Consider the following 21,494-nt stretch of genomic DNA (forward strand, 5'->3'; position numbering starts at 1 on the left):
GAATTGCTTTAATTTGTATTTGTCTAGTTATTAGTGATTTGGAGAGTTTTTTTTCCCTTGTTGTTGTTTAGTCATTTTCTGTCATGTCTGACTCTTTGTGACTCCTTTTTGGAGTTTTCTTGGTACAGATACTTGAGTGGTTTGCCATTGCCTTCTCCAGAGGCCATTTTACAGATGAGGAGCAAACAGATGAGCCCAAAAGGGGTTCAGTGACTTGCCCAGGATGACACATCTAATAAGTGTCTAAGGCCGAATTTGAACTCATGAAGATGAGTCTTTCTTATTCCAAGCCCAGTGCTCTATCCTCTGTGCCACCTAACTGCCTCTGCATTTTTTCCCATGTATATTTATTGATAGCATGGGTTACTTCCTTATAAAACTGCCTACTTCATATAATTTACCCATTTATCAATTAGGAAATGGCTTATTCTTACAAATGAACCATTTATAATTCTGGTCTTTATAAATGTTAGAAGTAAAACCCTTTTCAGAAAAAAAATTTTACAAATGTTTTTCCCCATTTACCTACATCCCTTCTAATTTTAGCAGCATTAGTTTTGTTTGTACAAAACCTTGCTAATTTTATACAATCAAAACTGTTCATTTTATCTTCTGTGATACTTCCATGAGCTCTTCCCCTATCCAGAAAAAAATCATGTGGCTATTATATGGTTAAGGACTAGGTAAACACAAACAAAAGAACTCGAACCTCGTTGTAATGAAGTATTTTTTTTCCCTTGCTTTCAAGGAGCTGACATTCCTTAGCTTTTTTAAAAAAGCCTTTTTTGTTGCCTCCATTCATGCATGCTATTTTTACAGGACCATACCATGCTCATTCTCTGCTACATGGCAAATGTTTTGCACACACATATCTTTATATACATATTTATATACACACATATAACATATACGAGTGTTTGTGTTGTAGTAAATATCCACATCTATCCATCATCAAGACCTGTGATTTTGTCAACGTAAAGGAACTTCTAATGATGAATCTCTCTTTAAGCAATTCCAGATTTTAAATTGTTCTTTTTCTTCGTCTCAGCCACACATTAGAATTCATCATTATTCCAAAATTCTATACTTCAATAATTAAAAACTGGCATTCCTCCATCTGACTACACCTTCTATCAAGGAAGGGGAAGGGAATAAGCATTTATATATATAGGGCCTGCTATATGTCAGGCACTGTGCTAAGTTCTATATACTCTCCTCTGCTTTGGAACGAATCCCTTGTTCTTCTGGCCTCTTCTCATCTCAAACCTCAATCCATTCTGGATTATTTCTCCCATTAATTGTATCCTTTGCTCTTACTTAGTAGCCATAGAACATAGCCGTAGAAACGTCTTGCAACAATGATGACTGGGTGTTTGACAAATTTGTGACTGCCTTGCTGCAGGGAGGGACCAGGTAATTTGTAATTACAAATGTGTCCCCTAACTTCACGTTTCACAGAAGTTATTTCAAACCTCTTCTGCCCAAACCTCCCACACTCCCTCCTTTTCCTTCTCTCTTGGTTTATTTCTTATTTTACTTTGAAAATTGAGACCATTCATTGGAGCTCCCTCTTCTTCCAGTCCCTTAATTTCAAAATCTCTTGATTTAATGCCCCACTCTTTCTCTGTCTCTTTCTCTCTGTCTCTATCTTTCTCTGTCCCTCTCTCTCTTTGTGATATAGCTCACTTCTGGTATGCCACTGACCTATCTGGCTACCTTTCCTCAATCTTATTTACTGGCTAATCCTCCTTATCATGGCCTTTAACTGTGAGTATTCTAAAAGGATCCTTATTTCTGTCAAAGATACCACTAACCCTCCAGTCTTCCAGCTTCACAGATAGTATCATTTTTGACCACTCTCTGTCCCTCACCCAACATATCCAACCATTTACTATGTCTTTCCATTTCTACCTTTACAACATCTCTTGTATCCAGCTACTCACTCAGCTACCATCTTAGTTCAGGCCCTCAGTAATCCTCACCTACATTACTGCAACAGCCTCCTAATAGGACTTCCGGCCTCAATGCTTCATTATTTCTCAGTTTTCTAGTTCTTAGTCATGCCAGGCTGGCTGTACCATCCCACAGCCAATCCTGGCTCCAAGATTGTTGCCACAGTTTGAACTCTCAGTTCCAGTGATTCCAGGTGCTTATAGATCCCTGAAACGGAGAGAGACAAACAAAACAGAAGAGAAACAAATACATCCAGGTCCATTTTGGAGGGCTGTAGTAAAAGGGGGAGCAGGGTCTAGAAATCCTTCTCTTACTGGTTCAGTTCATGATGTCCTGCTATGGGTGAGTGAATGAATGACAGAAAGAAAACAACTAATTTAGTCTCACCAGTTTAAACATATAGGCATTCAACTAAAGGAGGCCATACCTACAAGGTAGTGAATGAAGGCCTCTGGACATGTCCCAAAGGCCCCTCAGGGTGGTGGCATGTTTAATGATCTGGGGATGCCCAGACAAACCCAGCTTACATTTGATTGTTTAATTGTAGATGAGGCACTTGAACTTGGTTTAAAGGAAGGTGAACATTATAACTTGAGGAGTTTACTTGTTCTAGATACGAGGCTCAGGAGGAAAGATGTACAAAAACACAGATAGAGAAGATATGGAATATAGAGTATGGAGAACATTAAGTAAGTTGGTTTGGTAGAATTAGAAAGTCTGATGGAGAGTGATGTACAGTTAGCTCTCTTCTGACTGTCACAATATATTCCACCATCTCTGGGAAGAATTTCCTTCCTCTGCTTCCTCTTTTACTCTAGCTCAGAGAAATGGTCCTGGGTGTTTGTTTCTCTTCTGATTTTTTTTTTTTTGTCCTCAGTTTCAGGTGTCAGCAGAAATCTCCACTGCATGTGGAGTTTGAGCCATGGCAACCCCCTTGGACGCAGAATTACAAGTAGGATGCTGCAGCCATCCAGCCTGGCACAAGAAATCTGAGACATCACATAACCTCATGGCAGGGAGACCTATTAGAAGACTGCTGCCGTAATGTAGGGGAGAAGTGATGAAGGTCGAAATTAGCTGCTATTCCATTTTTGATTTTGTGTGTGTATGTGTGCATGTGTGTGTTTACTATTTAGGCATTTTGTAATCGCAAGAGCCATCTGCTTGTGAATGTAGATAAATTATTTTTGCTTGCTAGAAAATATATGTATGTATGTATAATGTGCATATATTCTGCTTTGTTAAGTTAAGGTCATTACCCCTAATATCAGAATCCTTGATATAGTGGTAAAATCATTTAGAGATAAAGAGAACTCCATAGGTATATACTATTAAAGAATATATATGCTGATTATTGTTTTTTCCAGCTAACATGAAATTTGTTTTCCACTATATTTAGTTTATATCCCTAAACTGTTAAGAAAACTTTTTCACGTCCAAAAATTACATTATTATGGATAATTCTTGTCTTGGCCTAAATGAAGAGTTTTGTTGTTATTGTTGCTGTTTCTGGTAACACTCTAGTTCCTATAGATGCCAGATTTCTACAGCCCGAGGGAATATAAGAAAGATGTACTTTCTGATTCTATCTTTGGCTTCCCATGTAGCCAGTCTGTGTTGTAGAACTCCTTGGAACTAGAAAAGTGAAATATCATAGATATTTGCCAGAGATGGAACCATTTCTGTATACAAATTTCTGGTTAATCTTCTTTTTATGTTGTTTCCTCATTTGGGTGCTACCTCTTTGCCCCCATTTATTACGGCTACTGCTTCAAGTGGGACCTGACACTCCCCTACTATTGTATCTGGGTCTTGTAGGCCTCTGTGCTGCCCAGACAGTTAGTAGGAAATTTACCTGAGGTCATGAATTGAGAAGACAACACTGATTTAATTGTTAACTCCTTGAGAGCAAGGACTGTCTTGCCTCTTATTTCTTCAGAACTTTGCATGCTGCCTGGCACATAGTAGGTATTTAATTAAGGCTTATTGACTGACTTCTGTCCCATCTCCAGCTTCCTGATTTGCATGTGTCAATGATTAGGGAAACTTGTTTTGAGTGATTTTGGATCTCTTTTCAGAGATTCTGCAATGGTCAGGGGTTGATGCAAACCCAAGGGTTTTATCCCCAAACAAAAACATCTGGATGCCCTTACTAATCCTAGATAATCCCTCTTCAATTTGGACTCTGATTTTCCTGCCCCACAGTGGTGAACACCTTTGGCAAATACATCTCCCTACTTTATGCCTCTCCTGACAATTTAGAAATTATCCAGCTAGGTTATATATGCCCCTCAGAGAATCTGGAATGATTTCAATGAATGAATGGACAAAATCCTATAAGAGAGACTTAAAGGCAACATTCTTCTTTTTTTTAAAATCAAGTCAAATCCTTATATAAAAAAGAACAATACGACTCACTCTGGGATCCAATATTTTCTACATTTTTTTTGTCCAGTTCGGCAATGGTAAAGATGTGGTCTACAGTGGAATATTGCTTGTGAAAATCTGCCTATTCCTTTCCCTCACTGAGTGTGCTCTTGAGTTGTGTGTAGATTATTTTCACAAAAACTGACTGCAGAAGGAAAATAGACCTAGGAGGTAAACGAGGCCTAAAGTCTAGGTCTAAATCTATGATCCTATAAAAAAGCATTGTGAGATATACAGGAAAGATATTTCATAGACTTTTGAGCAGAAAGGGACCTTAGAGATTATGTAATCCAATGACTCCATTTTACAAATTAGGAAATTGAGATTCAAAGAGTTTTTTTGCCCAAGGACATTTGGTTAGTAAGTGTCAGAGTAAGGATTTTTAACTCAGGTCTTCTGAGCTCAACTCCAGTGCTTTCCTCACAATGGTAATATTACTGAAAGGATGCTTCCACAGATGTTAGATTTAAAGAATTAACATGAGAAAAAATTACTTTTTGGGTTGAAATTAAAATATAACTTTCCAAGAAAGTCCGTGAATTCCTCTTGGGATGTTTTTGGACCCTAAGCAAAATTATATTTCTCACTTTAAAAATTTTCCAATCTTTTTTTAACTCTTGAAAAACTCATCTAATGATTTTCATTTAAAAGTTCTGATTTGCCATTGGCTTTTATTGCCAATGTCTATTTAAGAATAGTTTCTGATTTCTTAAAAGAAGACAAAGGTTAATGAATTCTGCTAGTACCAAGTAAATGAGTTTTGCTAATTTTTTTTTAACAACGTAGAGAGTTTCTGAGTAGTGTATGTCTCCATATATCTATAGATATAAAATCTTTAACAATTCTGAGAATTTCTTAGTTGTGTATATATATATTTATGCAACTTAGCAAAACACACATATATACCTATATATGTAATGCATGTATATATATATATATTTATGCATATATATTTGTGTGTTGCACTCTGTGTGGATACCTTTGAGAGGCCACATACTTCTTGGAAAGATATATATATATATATATACACACACACACACACACACATACATATACACACAATGATATATAAAATTATACTTGTATGTATGCACATGCTCACATTTACATAAATTCACGCATGCATGAACTATATGTGGCCTCTCAAAGGCACATATACATTCACAGTGCAATACACACATATATGCCTATGTCAATATACATGTATGTCTATATACATTCTTATCTACATAATACACAGATTTATCTGTATGTGTATATTGTTATATATACATGTATATATGTGTATACCTTTGAGAGGCCACATATGTCTGGGGTTATTTAGAGTAATGGAAATGAAGTTGTGTAGGTATATATCAATATAATAATATCATGATCACTTGAATCACACATACATATGTTTATTCCTGTTTGTGATGTTTGAATTTTAATTCACACTTTGCATGCTTTTTCTTGAAAAAAAAAACATGTAATGAAATCTAGTGGCAAGACTGCAGTACTCTGATTTTCTGTTGAGATTTCAAATGTGGACATTACAAGGTAAATAAGCATTTTGAATTAATCTTGCTACTGATTTGTCAGATTTTTAACTGTTTGTAATTCATCTTTTTGGAAATATGGAAACATGTATTCAGTTGTTTTCAGTCATGTATGACTCTTCATGACCCTAATTTTGTTTTCAATGACAGTGAAGTGGTTTGTTCCTTCTTCAGCTCATTTTACAGGTAAGGAAACAAAAACAGTATCGAGTGACTTGCGTAGGATCACACAGTTAATATGTATCTGAGTCTAAATTTGAACCCAGGTCTTCCTGATTCCAGGTACCCTGTCCACTGCACCATCTATGTAGCCCACACTAATTTTTAAAAAATCTGTTTTATGAATAGTCATGACAAAATAATTCATCTCTCATTGGTGATGAACCTCTCCCCACTTAACTAGATGGTACTTGTAGATGCAGACATCTTCCCAGGCCTGCACTTGAAGCCTTTCTAACTTTCTAATAATACCATTGTATTCATAGCTCTTTATTGTTTTCAAGGAAATTTCCTCACACTATTATTGGTAGCTAGTATAAATATTATTTTCTCTATTTTGCAGATGATGGTTCATAATAAGCTTTATAGTTTGGAATAACCTCTCTGACATTCTAATTTATATCCACCATTCTGTCTTCATTACTACCCCCCCCCCCCCATTTTGCAGATGAGAAGACTAAGTCCAGCGGGATTAAGTAACTTGCCCAAGGCAGCACAGGAAGAAAGTTACTACATCAGTATTTGAAACTAGCATTCATGACTCCAAAATACAGTTTTCTTTTCACTGTATCATGCCACTTTTCTCTAAGAGGCAAAGGAATATCATACTCCTTGAAAACCCAAGCCTGCTTCTAAACCATGATGAGATCTCAAAGAAGTAATTCATCAGAATACAGCTATGTGCATACTTAAAAAAATACAGTCAGCTTTTAGTTTTCCTCTCTGTGGATTGCCACTTTTGTGGTTTAGCTGTGAATAGATTATATAGGGTTCCAAAGGTCTTAGCCAGACTGTGTTTGGTAGATTATCTACCTTCTTCCTTTACGCCCCCCCCCCCAATCTATATCTGGTCTTAGCCCTAGTAAGACTTCTGCTCCTATTATTACCTAATAGTACCACCAATAATAATAACAGTAGCATAATTGGGAAGTACTTTATGATTTACAAAGTGCTTTCTTATATACTGTCTCATTGCTGCAGTGATAGTAGGGTGGAATTCATTGAGGCTGGACCAGAGAGGATTTGATATAAGCACTTCCATATTCATATGGAAATTGGGGGAGCAGGGAGGAGAGAAGAAGACAAAGAAGAAGAAAGTAAAGAAGATTCTCAGTTGACAACTTTCCAGAAAAGGATTCAGCTGCTACTGTATGAGAAAACTCAAATCATCAGACAAATTGGTTGTTGTAAGATGGTGCTTCATAGCTAATAGTATCACATTATCCTTTGTAATTAGAGGGAAAATGTTATTCATCAGCCTGGAAACCTGTTGACTCAGAGTGGCTAGTTTGTAGACTACTGACCAGTAAAAATCTTAGTAATGTCATTATGTTCAGGAGAGCAATCTTCACTGTATCCCTCCAGCAAGTAAGGATGTCTGATCTCAAAGTTGACTTTATATTCAACTCATGACTTTTTAAATATCAATGAAAATGAATGTGTTGGTTTAATGTGAAGACTATTATCATAGACACTTTTCCTAGATTTTCCTGATCTCTGTTAAATGGTTTAATCCCACAGTGCCCCTTTTCTGGCTTTGAATCTATTGTAACAGCTGAAGCAATAAGCAAATCCTTATGGCCTTCTCTTCCCTCTCATGTGACTGTGCTGTTGCCATGTTAGAATTCATGTTTCACAACCCTGTTACTGCTATTGGGTCTCTTGGCTTAGAATCATAGTGTTTCTCAACAGAAAAGATTCTTGAAATATCAAAGCAAGGTGTTAATTTACCAATCCCTGATGGACAAAACTATGGAGGTTATTGTGAGGACATCTTTTGCAAAAGTATAGTTAGATTTGAGGAGCAGGTCTATGGGAAGACTGAAAACAAAAGTAAAGATGATTTTAAGGAAGCAAGGTAAAGAAGAAACTTCATAATACACATACCATGTAATCCATTTTTTGTTGTTTCCTGAAAGTGAACTGAATTCTCTTCAAATTAAAAATAACTCTGTTTTCCAGATTTTCATATTTAAAAGAGATATTATTTTTGTCTTGGGCCTAACTCAAAATGCAGAACAAAACATAAAGAGAAGGGTGGTTTAGATCACCTATAATAGATTATAAACTCTTTAATGACCCCAAGATTTTGTCCGAAAGGTTTGTCTTTTTAGGGTTAATCTATTAATTGTTATTAATAATATTATTAATCTACACAGCTGGGAATGATGGAATGCTCTGGTCTCTGAGGAATTGAAATGAAATATCACTCAGAGGTCAGTGGTGAGGTGCAGGCTGGGTTTTTAAGAAGGCTGAATAATAATATTTATTTTTAAAATAAAATTTTAATTTATTAATTTATTTTATTTTAATTTATTAATTTTATTTTAAATAAATTTTATTATTTAATTAATTTTATTAAATTTTAATTTATTAATAAATCTTTAACTAATAAAGTAGTAAAAGAAAAACTGGAGTAAAAAATTTTATCAAAGAAATGCCTGATTGAAAAAAAAATGGCCTGGCTATGTCATGGAAAAGAGGTAGAACTGTCCGAATTATCCAGGTGCTCCACTGGTATACTCACAATGGTAGGAGTAATTGAGGAAGACTTCCAGGATGCTAGGTGGACCACCTGCAGCAAGCTTCTGGGAGGATGGGGACAAGATGTCCGTCATACAGGCTGGGCAGGCATGGATGAGTTGAGATCTGTGTCAGTGAAGGAAGCATCCAGATTGATGAGATTCACTTGAAAAGTTGACTATACATATTTATGATTGGCCATTGGGTGATGAATTTCTTTTTAGCTATCACAACTCATGAACTTAATCTACTAAGGAACTAATGGAGTACTCATATAATGGAAATCTCGGATATATTAAAATGTTATTTTTGGTATGGGGTTATTTCTATTCAAGTAAAGAACCAATAACCTTAATAATAAATGTTTGTGTCATTAAAGACAGAAATTTATATTGCTGAACTAATGAAATTATTTCAAATTTAGACTGTATTTGCACTGTCTTCTTTTCTAAGTTTTAAGTAGCTTTACAATTATATACAAACTATGCAATTAAATGCTTGCTTAAAATTAGCAATTATAGGCATGTATGCACTTATAGGATATCTTAGGGAATGTAGTACATTTACAGCAATATCCAAGATATTGTCTGTTGCCTTTCAGCTGTGCAGCCAAGGGACAGAGTGGGGGAAATAATTTCACACTGCATATAATGCATCTGATATGAAGGAAACTTGAAAATTATTTAGTTACAGATTTCTCTGACCAGGCTTGTAAAAGTGGCATATATTATGTTAATGGGCAAGCATTTGGAAATGAATTTGAATATTAAACACACTTAGTTTGGGTTCTAACATGAAGGAAGGCATAGTTGCTATGTAATCTCAAAAACAGGTTTTTTTTAACTTTTTCATTTCTGCTGCTGACATAAGTACTATAAGCATGAAGATGTATGTGGAGAAATGCAATTCTTTTGTCATTGAGAACTCCATGATGTTTGTCTAAGATGGCAAAAAATAAACAGAAGAGGTGTTCCATGATATTGCTAGATTTTTGACTATATACAGTTTTTGGACTGGTGTATTTTTGCTCAAAGTAAGAAAAAAACAAAAGGCTGCCGTCTGAAAATTTTCAGTGGAGATGACAAAGGATAACTTGACTGATGATGACATGTAGGGCCATTTTAAAAATAAATCATTTGAATTCTAGGTTAGCTGCAAGATATATACATGTATCAAATATATGCACTATGCATACATACAAAAGTGTGTTTTATATAATCACATGCATATGTAGTGTACACATGGATATATATGGATATGTACAGGTATGTGTGTATGTATATATGTTCTGTGATTAGCCTATTCCTAAAGCATCAGGATACACTTAACTGAAATGTCTCATTTTCAAGTTCAAGCAAACATCACCAATGCTCTGTGTATGGCCTCTATGAATAGTGTTTGCATCTGCAGGAAGTCAATGGTTAACAGTAAACATTCTCTCCAAAGCATATTTTTATTGAAAGAGCAAAGCATTATAGTAGACCGGATGTTTTAGGTCATTTATTTTGTTTTTGCTTTGGGTCATTTTACAAAAGCACTTCTGCTCTCTAGCGTTAAAATGAGAGCCTCTCTAGTCCCAAGATATTACCCAGCAGCACTTGGGGGCTCTTAATGATTAATACCATCACAGTCCAGCCACAAACCTTTCTGCCGCAGATAATGCCAGCCAGCAAGCACGCTTGACACTTTTAATGTATAATTAAGTAGAAAAAGTCAGCACTCAGTATGCAAATTTTTCAAAATGATAAATGATGCCATACAGCAGTAGGGATTGATTTGGTGTAAATGAAACTAATTAAGGAAATGTCAAACATAATTAATAAAACAGGTTTAAGCTGCAAAACATTGTCAATTGAATGAATGAGGAGGCATTGGCTCCCATTGTTTCTGCTTTATTTAGGGCTTGTGTTTAGCTTGTACTCTGTTCCTAAATGCACTTTCTCTACCTCACACCCTCCACCACCAATTCCCAGAGAGGGGGAAAATAAATTTGCTTGTCTCTCCACTGACTGCAGAAATTAATTGCAGAAATCTTGTCCCATCCAAGTGTTACATTCACTCACAGGACATTAACATAACTAATTTGAAAGAGCCCAAATGACTGCATAATAGAGCACTGTCAGTATGCCTGACAGTCTTTGGTCATACCAAATTAGCTTGGTTTTCTAATTGAAATTTTTTTCCTAGGACTCTTTTTATAATTTTTTCCTCAGCTATTCATTTTTGATAAGAACAAAGGTTTTATAATTTACAAAAGAGTGCTTGACCTATAATTACTAGGAGGAAATTAGGGGAGGTAGAAAAGTCAGATTTAGTCCTGGTAATGATGCTAGAGACCTTGCTCCCTCTAGGGAGCCTGAAGAATAATGGAATCTTCTATTTTTATGGGCGACCTGTGCACTGGCGCTGACTCTAACTGTGAATCCACTTTACTTTGCAGATCACTTGCTTAACACTAAAAGTGCCAACAGAATCGCAGGCCATTATTCCAAATGTCATTTGGTGCCAATGCCATTTCCAAATGCCCTTCCCTCTAAGTGAAGGAATCAAGGAACATCTGCCAGTCCTCTTCATTTGTCCTTGTAAATCTTCCCTTGGAAAAGAGTTTTGTGCAACTTGAGTTTTAACTGATATGAACAAACAGGATCAGAAGAAGACTTTTGGTCTAAAAAAAAATGAATATTTGTCTACCTATGGGGAGAAAATGGCACCACAGTGGTTCCATGATTTTGGTAATTTTTGAATCTTTGTTTCTGAAGTTTCTTTCTATAATTTCTGTTACACTTCTCTGTTTTTAGCTTAGTCCCTGAAAAAGTTTGGTAATGTATCAATTTTAGTCAAATTCTCACAATAAATGTTTGTTTTTTTGTAATGCCAAACAAAAACAGATCTTTTCCTTCCATGAAAAAGAAAAAAAAATGTTTGGAATTTGCTTTTTTTAAAATTTGGAATGAGTATTGGATTTTGAGTCAAAGGGCCTAGGTTCAAATCCTTGATATCCTACTTAATAGTTGTGTGACTTTGGGCAAGTCACTTACTCTTCCTAGGCCTCTGTTTACCAATCTGTGAAACAAAGGGATTGGACTAATGACCACTAGAGTTCTTTTCCAGCTCTAAATCTATGAACTATGATCCTTTAATCACAAATAGACATCAATGATTATATTTTATAATAAACCATTTAAAATTAACACAGTAGAATTTTATAAAACCAAACATTCTGGTTATATAGGAAGACTGACATGTGTATAGATACATCAGTTTCTTGATCAATGAGTCTTTATTGATCCTTGTGGCTATGTTCTAGGGATATAGTTGTGTCTTTCCTTAGCTTATCTAAAAATATTTTATTCCTTTTGAAATTTGTTCACATGATCTAAATTTCTTTCCAATTTCTTGAATGTGTTGCAGTTTTAGGGAAAATATAGACTAGGAATGTAAAAATCAAATGACATTTTTCTTTCTTTTAGAATACATCTAAAAATCATTGTATTTCATCAGATAAGATGATGAGCTTTGTAAACCTTAAAGTGCCATGTTGATTTTTGCTGACACCACCATAATCACTGGCATCATCATCAACAATATCATTATTGAGCAATTTGGAGTTTGTGTCTCGATACTACGATATCTGGGCGTGGGGAGCCTGTGGCCTTCAGGCCACATGTGGCTTTCCAGGTCCTTGAGTGTGGCCTTTTGACTGAGTCCAAGTTTCACAGAACAACCCTTTTATTAAAGGGATTTGTACTGTGAAGTTTGGAATCAGTCAAATGGCTGCACTTGAGGACCTTGGGGGTTACATGTTGCCTGGAGGTCTCAAGTCCCCCACCCCTGGTTCACTCTCTAAAGTTAGCAAAATTACAAATATAGTCTTCACATAGTTATGGAGCAGTGTTAACCACAATTTTTGTATAGGCCTAATAATACCATTACCTCTATCTTATGAATCTGAAAGTATAGTCTAATTGCACAGCTGTTGTGTTGTTTCTCCCTTAAATGATTTAGAGACAAAGTAAAACATTATCTATGAACCCAAAAGAAGAAATCTCCTTTCCCAAAGATTAAAAATAGTAGAGAAATTATGACTTTGCCTCTTGTCCACAAAGGGTTGAAATAAAAATAGCCCATTTCAGTCTACAAAGCGTTTTTCTTGTATTCTGGGATGGGGCCAGACTCATACCATGCCCCTCATTGTTTAGGTTCAATACTAGAATGAAATGAGACACTTGCAGGTCATTTGACGGCTTTTTTTGGAAAAAAGGGGAGATTTACTTAGCAATAGCAGGAACATATTCAATAAGGATATGCAAGGAGAACATCTTGAGTTGATTCATTTGAGTGAAGCTCTTCTGTTCTGGATATAACCATTCTGGTCTGCTAAACAAGTGTCAGAGTAAGGGAAGGAGGAGGGGGGAAGTAGGGTTAGTGCCGTAAAGCTCCTTTTGGCTGCTCTGCACCAAGGACTGAGATTAGAAACCCAAGTTTCTAGTCCCTTGAAGTCAAATTTCAAGCATGATCTCAATACCTTTTAATAGAAAAAACAGACTAACTTGCAAGGGGGCAGGGAATTATTATATTATTTCAACCATATCTTATCCTTGTCATTTGAAGTCCATGTTGTGCATATTCTTACACATATTTTATAGAATAGGAAACTGAAGTCCAAGAAAAATGAAGTGGTTTGGCCAGGATCTTGCAGGTGTTAAGTGGTACAGGCAGGATTGGACTAGAGGTGTTCTTGGAGTCCAGGCCCAAGTCATTAGAAACACTGCCTCTCAAATAAATAGTTCAAAGTATGTTTTCTTTAGAAGAATGTGAAAACATGGAAAATATCATTTTCTACGGGAAAACAGGAGACATCTTACATGTTCACACTATTGATGATGATGGTGTGTGTGTGCGTGTGCGCGCACGTGTGTGTGTGAGATTCTGAACCTATGGTTTTATTGGCATGGGGGAATTTCTGCATGGTAAACTCTAAATAGTGTAATGGATAGAGCAGGGCTTGGAGTTAGGAAGACTTGAGTTCAAATCTAGTCTCAGACACTTACTAGCTGTGTGACCCTGGGCAAGTCACTTCATCCTGTTTGCCTCAGTTTATTCATCTTGAAAATGACCTGAAGGAAATGGTAAACTACTTCAGAATCTTTGCCAAGAAAACTCCAAACAGAGTCACATAGAGTTGGACAAGACTGAAATGACTGAACAACAAAAACAAACTCCTTCCAGAAAAACAGTTTTACAAGTAGTCTGTCGAGCCTGACCTCTGAGGCCCCTTCCCATGCTAAAACTCTATGAATCTCTAAATCCAGCAGGAGTTAAATGTTACAAACATTAGGATTACAATGAATCCTAATGGTGGATAGGAGAAATAGGAAATCAAATTCATTTCTTTTTTAAAAATACTTTTATTTATGCAATTGTAAGTATTTCAGAATGTAGATTCAACAGGGAAAAAAACACAGCAAAACAAAAACTTAATGGAGAAAATGATCCAACTTAACAAAATCTGTGGTTACTATTTAGAAACAGGGAATATGGTTACAAGTCTTTATAAGTGGAAATATATGAGGTGATGACATCTGCTGATTAGCCTCTAATGTTGTGTACTATGACAGAATACCAGCCTATCTTGCCAATAGTTGGTACTCTCCTATATTTGTACCTGAGCTGATGTTTCCTGCTGTGTGAAGTAGAGATTTTGCTTAGCATCACAGGGAACCCTCCTTCCATACATGATTTTTTTTCCATTTCTACATGCTGCAGCGCTTTGGGTACAGAGATGTCTGTACAAGACTCAAAGATATATATTACTGACAATTACTTAGCATTATTAAATTAATTCTTCAACAGCAACAAAAGATGTTGTATAGTCTACTAGGAATTGGTACCAATGTTTTGTAACAGTAATTAAAGACTACATAATTCATTTACTTGGTATTAATTTTGGTAATTGAATCATTATTTGCTTTACTAGGTAAAGGAAGTACTCAGCACTGCATCCACTAAATAATGGCACTACTAAGTAATCTTTATAAGTAAATTATTTAACATAGTTTGACAGGAACCAGTTTATGTTTGTTATGATTTTTATAAAGGAGTAATAAAATTTCAGTGTGGTATTAGGCAGGGGAAAACAATTGCAGTTAGAGTAAAACAGAATAAATTTTAGCTTTATAAATGGATTCCTCTTATATTAATATTTCCTTATTATGAACATAATTTCTTCCCATTTTCCTAACTTTCTTCAATCCTAATGCAAATTTTCCTTTTTTATTAAAGGGAGACAACCAAATCCTGAATCCTGCAAAACTCAGAGACCAAAGAAGATTGTGGAAGGATGTGATTTTTGGTGAAAATACAAAATCTCCTCACTTTGTGTTTGCATGGTCAGAGCTGTCTGAATTTGTCTTTATACCATTTTAGACTTCTAGGATGCTTTTTAATTGTGGAGAGTAGTGTTTTATTTCTGGTGCCTATTTAGGAACTGTGGCTTAATTTTAATAATAGCAAGGCAGTGGGGTAAGATGGTCTTGAAGTCAGGATGATATAGGTTGAAGTCTCCCCTCTGACATTAATTGGCTGTGTGACCTTGGGCAAGTCACTTAACTTTTCTATAATGCATGTAACTCCGTAGTTTTAAGTTAAGGCTGACTTGTTGATCTTTCTGGGTAGAGGGCATGTTCAAGCCTGGGAGTTCCCCACACAGATGGAGTCACGTGTACAGACTAAAAAATAGCAAAAGATTGACTTTCACTGAATTAGCATATAAAACAGAGTCTAATGTTCCATGTTCTTATATAACGTTTAGTCGTTTTTCACTTGTGTCTGACTGTTTGTGACTGCTTTGGGGTTTTCTTGGCAAAAATACTAGAGTGGTTTGCCATTTTTTTTCCCCAGCTCATTTTATAGTAGAGAGAATTGAGACCAACAGGGTTAAGTGACTTGGCCTAGGTTACACAGATAGTCAGTATTTGGGGTTGGGTTTAAACTCGTCTTCCTAACTCCAGGCCTGGCACTCTACTATGCCACCCAGCTGCCCTTCTCATAGAAAATAGACATTGTCAACCTCTTCACACTTTTTAACATTGAAAAAAATCAATAACAATGATAAGATAATAGCAATCACATGAAACAAAATAAACAAAAACTCCTCTTTATTTCTTACCGTGCAGCTAGGTGGTTTAGTGGCTAGATCATTGGGCCTGGCATCAGGAAGATCCAAGATAAATCCAGCCTCAGACACTTAATAGTTGTGTGACCCTGGGCAACTCAATCTCTTGTTTGCCTCAGTTTTCTCAACGGTAAAATGGGGATAATAACAGCACCTACTCCCCAGGGCTGTTGTGAAGATGAAATGAGATGTTAATTGTAAAGAGCTTAGCACAGTTTCTAGTACATACTTGTACTTAACAAAGGCTTGTTCCCTTCTCCCCTTTATGTGGTCGCTTAACTCTCCTAGATAGCTAAATTTATTGGACTTATAATCGATATCTGCTGTCTTTTCTCTCCTACCTGGGCTGGTTTGCCACTTCTTGTCAGCTTAGTAGCCCTCTGCTCCCATAGACTTACTTTTATTTTGGAGGGAGAAGGGCAGGGCAATTGGGGTTAAGTGACTTGTCCAAGGTCACACGGCTAGTAAATGTTAAGTGTGTGAGGCTGGATTTGAACTCAGGTCCTCCTGACTCCAGGGCCAGTGCTCTATTCACTACACCACCTAGCCACCCCATCCCATAGATTTACAATAGAGATGCCAGACTTTGCATGGACACTCAGCTGGTTTTAAGCCTCCTGTAGCTCAGAGTCCCAGATCTGAGTACTCCAGTAATCGTAGCCCTTCCCACTCTCTCCATCCCCCAGTAACATGGATGACACCCTGGGCCACCACACCTGACTTTTCTGTTACTCTTCAACCACTTATGCTTTGGCATCTACTTTCACTAACCTATTGAAACTACTTCCTCAAAGGCACTAATGTCCTCAACACACACAGCTCTGAATCTGGAGTCAGATTTTTCAGCAATTATAGGGCCTATAGATTACAATTAAGATGGAAAAAAATGTCCTTACAGTAAGGGAGTTCCTAAAAATATGACCTTTATATCCAGCATCGTATGTAACAGCACGATAGCACAGCGATGTGACTGGAATTGAGAGCAAAAAAAGGAAGGAAGCCACGTTTGCCTGTTGCCGTATTGTAACCCTGATTTTGACAGCTCCCTTTGCCCTTGGAGAACTCTTCTGCCTCAGGTGCCTGATGTCCTCACACGGTCAGGATACTTCTCTCTATCATTTCACCCTATGCAATTTCCTTGCCTTTTCCCCCTATAATCCAAGACTAGGAGTGGGAAACAAGCATTTATTGAATTCCTACTATGTACCAAGTACTGTGCTACTCATATTACACATACTATTTCATCCGATCTTCACAACAACCCTGAGAGGTAAGTGCTACTATTATACCCATTATACAGTTGAGGAAACTAAGGCAGACAGAGGCTAAGTGACTTTCCTGGGAGGACCCAGTTCAATTCCAGGGCCAGATTTGATCTCAGATCTTCCCGACTGCAGACCCAGCACTCTACCAACTGTTCCACCAGGGCCTTACACTCTATGAGGTAATAAATGGGAATGGGTTTAACTAGATAAGCTGGTCATCATTAATTTGTTAATTTGCTTAATGTGTCAGTTACACTAGACTTTAATTCAAAGATCCTTAACAGGATAGAGATGTTGGGTACTAGGCTAATATGTAACAACATATGTAGTAAGTCTAGTATATCTAAACTTGAATGTAGACTTTTGGCCAAGATGGATGACTTAAGGGAGGCAGGGATCCCGGCTTCCATACTGCTCTTCTACCCAAAACCTTAAAAGCACATCAGGCCAAATGGTGATGAATAAATTCAATGGGAAAGTATGGTAAGTGATTTTATCTACCCCAGACCAGCGCAAAATGACAACCAGAAATCTATGGCTGCTCAGAAAAGGGCTACCCTCAGCAAAGCCAGTACTAGCCTCCCAGTATGACCAGAGACAGATGTAGTCTTTCAATTCTCTGAATGCAGAGATCAAAAGGGCAGAGTATTCCTTGGGAAACCCACAAGATAGTTGGAGACCCTCAGTGAGGACCTTAGAAGTGACAGGGGGCAGAAACCTGGGTGGTTTTGTCAGTACTCAGACCTAGGATCCCCCACTCCCAATTTTAGGAGTTCCACAGTCTCTAGCTCTCTGTGCGATTAAGGATCCCGCAGATACAGTATTCTCAGCCTCAAAGATCTGGGAGACCTATAAAGACTTGTAGGAGGTAGAAGTCAATGTAGGAACTAAGCTAACCAAGTGACCAAGTCCAAAAAGTACTGACCACTGTAGACATAAAGGGGGAAGAGATTGGTTTTGACACAAAGTTCCATTTCAGACTTGAGAGATGAGTAAAACAAGAAGATACAAACTACCATTAAGAATTATAATGAGGGAAGCTAGGTGGTGCAGTGAATAGAGCACTGACCCTGGAGTCAGGAGGACCTGAATTCAAATGTGACCTCAGAAACTTAACACTTACTAGCTATGGGACCTTGGGCAAGTCACTTAACCCTAACTGCCCTGCCTTCCCCCACTCAAAAAAAAAAAAAAGAAAAGATGAGAAAAAAAAAAGAATTATAATGCACTCAGAGTTATCAAAAAATCTAAACTATGAGAGAGGTAACTCCACAACCACTATAAATAGAAACTCAGAGGAATAAAAAGGGTTTTTGACAAGTAATGAATACCTAGAGGAAATGAAGTAAGAGATAAATGAAATAAAAATATGGGAGGAAAGAATTAGAAAGAGTATAAATAGCTTGAAACAGAAAGCAGTAATCCTTATCCAAGTAATGGCTTCCCTGAAAACGAGAATGTACCAAAAAAGAAGTCACTGACTCCATATGACTCTTAGATATATTAGAACACCATCAAAAGATAAAAAAATAGAAAAAATATGATATAAGTTATCAGAAACAACTGACTTGGAAAATAGGCCAATGAAAAAGAATTTAAGAATCATCAAACTTCCCTAAAATCATGATTTAGGAAAAAAAAAAGCTTGCCCACTATATCTTCTAAATTCAATGAGTACGTTGCAAATGGTAGTAAAATTAGGTCTTATACCAAATGTGGGCTTCTCTAGATGCATTTTGCTAAGTATTGGGAATTGAAATTTCCAAAGAACTTTGATATGTGTACTTCCACCTGAAAAAAATTGTTTAAATGAAAACTCAGATAGCTTACACTACTTGATGCATCAAACATCCTTAAAGCATGAAACTTAAAAAAAAAATTATAGATGTGGTTTAAGAACTGCTCAAGCTTAATACTCCGTCAATAAAATTTCTTCTATAACTTTCCAAACATGTAGATACTTTCCAAGAAATGATGAGTTGAAGATTATGAAGTCCAGTTCCCTGTATACTTCAAGGATTTAAAAAAAAATGAATTTTAAGCCAAAACACAATAGCTGTTAGGCTTCTCCCCACAACCTAAGTAGCTCAACTTGAATATGAAGGAAGCAATATTGAATTACTTCCCATTATTGAATTATAAAATAGGAAGTCATGTATAGTCAAGTTTCCCTGTAAAACATTTGTAAGCTCCATATGAGTCAAAAATGTGATATGATGGCTAAAAAAAGGTCAATGCGATTTTAGATTATATTAAGTAAAGCATAGAATGAGACAGCAAAAAGCTGCTTGGTACCTTACATGGGATAAATAATGTTTGGAATATTGTATTCATTTATGATCATTTAAAGAAATATGTCAATAGTATGGAAAATATATAGAGGAGGAGAAAAGAATGATAAAGGTCCTCAAGCTCATGACATGTGAGTTTCTCTGAAAGGAACAGGGGATAGTTTGCCTGGAGAAGAAAAGCCTGAAGCAGGGGCATGATGGTTGTTTCTGCCTACCTGAAATGCTGTCCCATGAGAGAGGGATTACATTTCCTCTGCTTGTCCCCACAGGGTAGAGCTAGGAGCAATGGGTTAAAGTTTCAGAGGTTAGGGGCAGTTAGGTGGCACAGCCAATAGAGTGCTTGGCTTGCAATCAGGAAGTCTTGGGTTCAAATTTGACCTCAGATGCTTACTAGCTGGGTGACCATGGTCAAGTCACTAAATGTCTGTCTGTCTCAGCCGCCTCAAATGTGAAATACAGATAATAATGTCTACATCCCAGGGCTGCCATGAAGACTAAATGAGTTAATATTTGTAAAGTATTTGGCAAATTTTCATTGTTGTTCAGCCTTTTCAGTCGTGTCTGACTCTTCATGACCCCATTTAGGGATTTTTTAGCAGAGATACTAGAGTGGTTTGTCATTTCCTTCTCCAGTTCATTTTATAGATGAGGAAACTGAGACAAAGTGTGAAGGGACTTGTCCAGGGTCACACAGCTAGTAAGTGTCTGAGGCCAGATTTGAGCTCACAAACATGTCTTCCTGAATACAGGCCTAGTACCCTATCCACTGTGCCACATAGCTGCCCTTATAGCACTTTATAGATGCTATCTATTGCTGAAGTTATGGCATTTGATTGAGCACAAGAAAGAAAGAAGTAAATCAATGATGAAAAGGATTATGTCTAGCAATGTGAACTCTTAAAAGTATAATATAATTGGTAGTTTGGCAAATATACTTTTCTCTTCAAGACATCAGTATTTATGAGGTACCATCTATGTAGAGAGCACTTGGTCAAGAGAAAAAAAAACCTTTAAGTCCTGATTCCTGCTCTCAAGGAGCTTACAGTTTAGTTGGGTGAGGGGGAATTAGCCATATGCACATAAGAAAAGAAGGAGTACATTGAGGAAGAAAATGAATAAATACAATAGGAACTCTGGGAAGAGACAAATCACTTTCCACTGTAGTCCACATAAATTGTCTTGTGCATGAGACAATGATTCACCTAATCCATTCCCTATGACCTCTTTTTCTATTTGTGGTGATGGATTTATACTGATCCACACGTATTCTTTTACCTACCTCTCCCTTCCCCCCTTTGACCAAGGATATGCATTTGTGAAGTGGATGTCCAGGGCTTAGGTTTCAGTCTTTGGCCACAATGGAGTGAAGTTAACAGGCCCATGTGGGGATTGAACCCATGACCTTCATCTCATTAGCTTCCTGTGCTAACCATGGGAGCTAGCCTGCCACAAAACCTTAATACCACCATGGAAAACTACACTAGCAATACAGAGGTTGCTGCTCTGAGAAAGCTGTATATCCATTCTTTGTCATTAGGGGAGAAGATCTAAGAGGCATTTCAATACAACTATTGATCTCACCTTTAAAATACACGTGCACACACACATACAATAACGTGTAGTTCTCTGAATCAGAAAACTTTATAATTAGTGAACTAGACTGAGTGATAAATTCACCCACTAGTTCAGTGACCAAGATTTTAAAGACCTAATGGAATAGTCCTTGTTTAATTCAACCCCACAAACATTTATGAAGTGTCTACAACATATACTGCTCCACACCAAGGGATACACGGAGATGACCAAGTCCCGGCCCTCCTCTGAAGGACCATATACAAACATCTGTTGGTTTTTTGTAGTTACTTAGAATTCACAAAATTCACAGTGGCTGCAGAGGATATCTACTTCTAAAAAAATGAGGCAACTAAAGTCAGAAAACTGCAGTGTCTTGCCAAAGCTCACAAAGCTTGTGAACAGTAGCATTATCCTTAGAACCCAGGTATCTTAATCATTAGGTGATTCCCCCCCCCCATTTGTGTAGTTTGGACACTAGTGGAAATGATTTCTGGTTGCCAAATTTTCAATTAAAATCCAAATTATGAAT

The 21,494-nt window shown here is 36.9% G+C and overlaps 1 long non-coding RNA gene across 2 annotated transcripts in view; it reads right to left on the reverse strand.

Annotated features, from left to right (window-relative positions):
- Positions 1-21,494, reverse strand: part of LOC138159115 (uncharacterized) — a 57,025-nt gene that overhangs the window by 24,871 nt on the left and 10,660 nt on the right. For both annotated transcript variants that reach the window (XR_011167812.1, XR_011167811.1), the window contains exon 2: positions 8,665-8,786. This is a non-coding gene — a long non-coding RNA (uncharacterized lncRNA). The remainder of the gene's footprint in view (positions 1-8,664; positions 8,787-21,494) is intronic.

Source organism: Petaurus breviceps, unplaced genomic scaffold (assembly GCF_028583685.1).
Source record: "Petaurus breviceps papuanus isolate PSGF00001 unplaced genomic scaffold, PetGlider_PUasm1.0 175, whole genome shotgun sequence".
Lineage (NCBI taxonomy): Eukaryota > Metazoa > Chordata > Mammalia > Diprotodontia > Petauridae > Petaurus > Petaurus breviceps.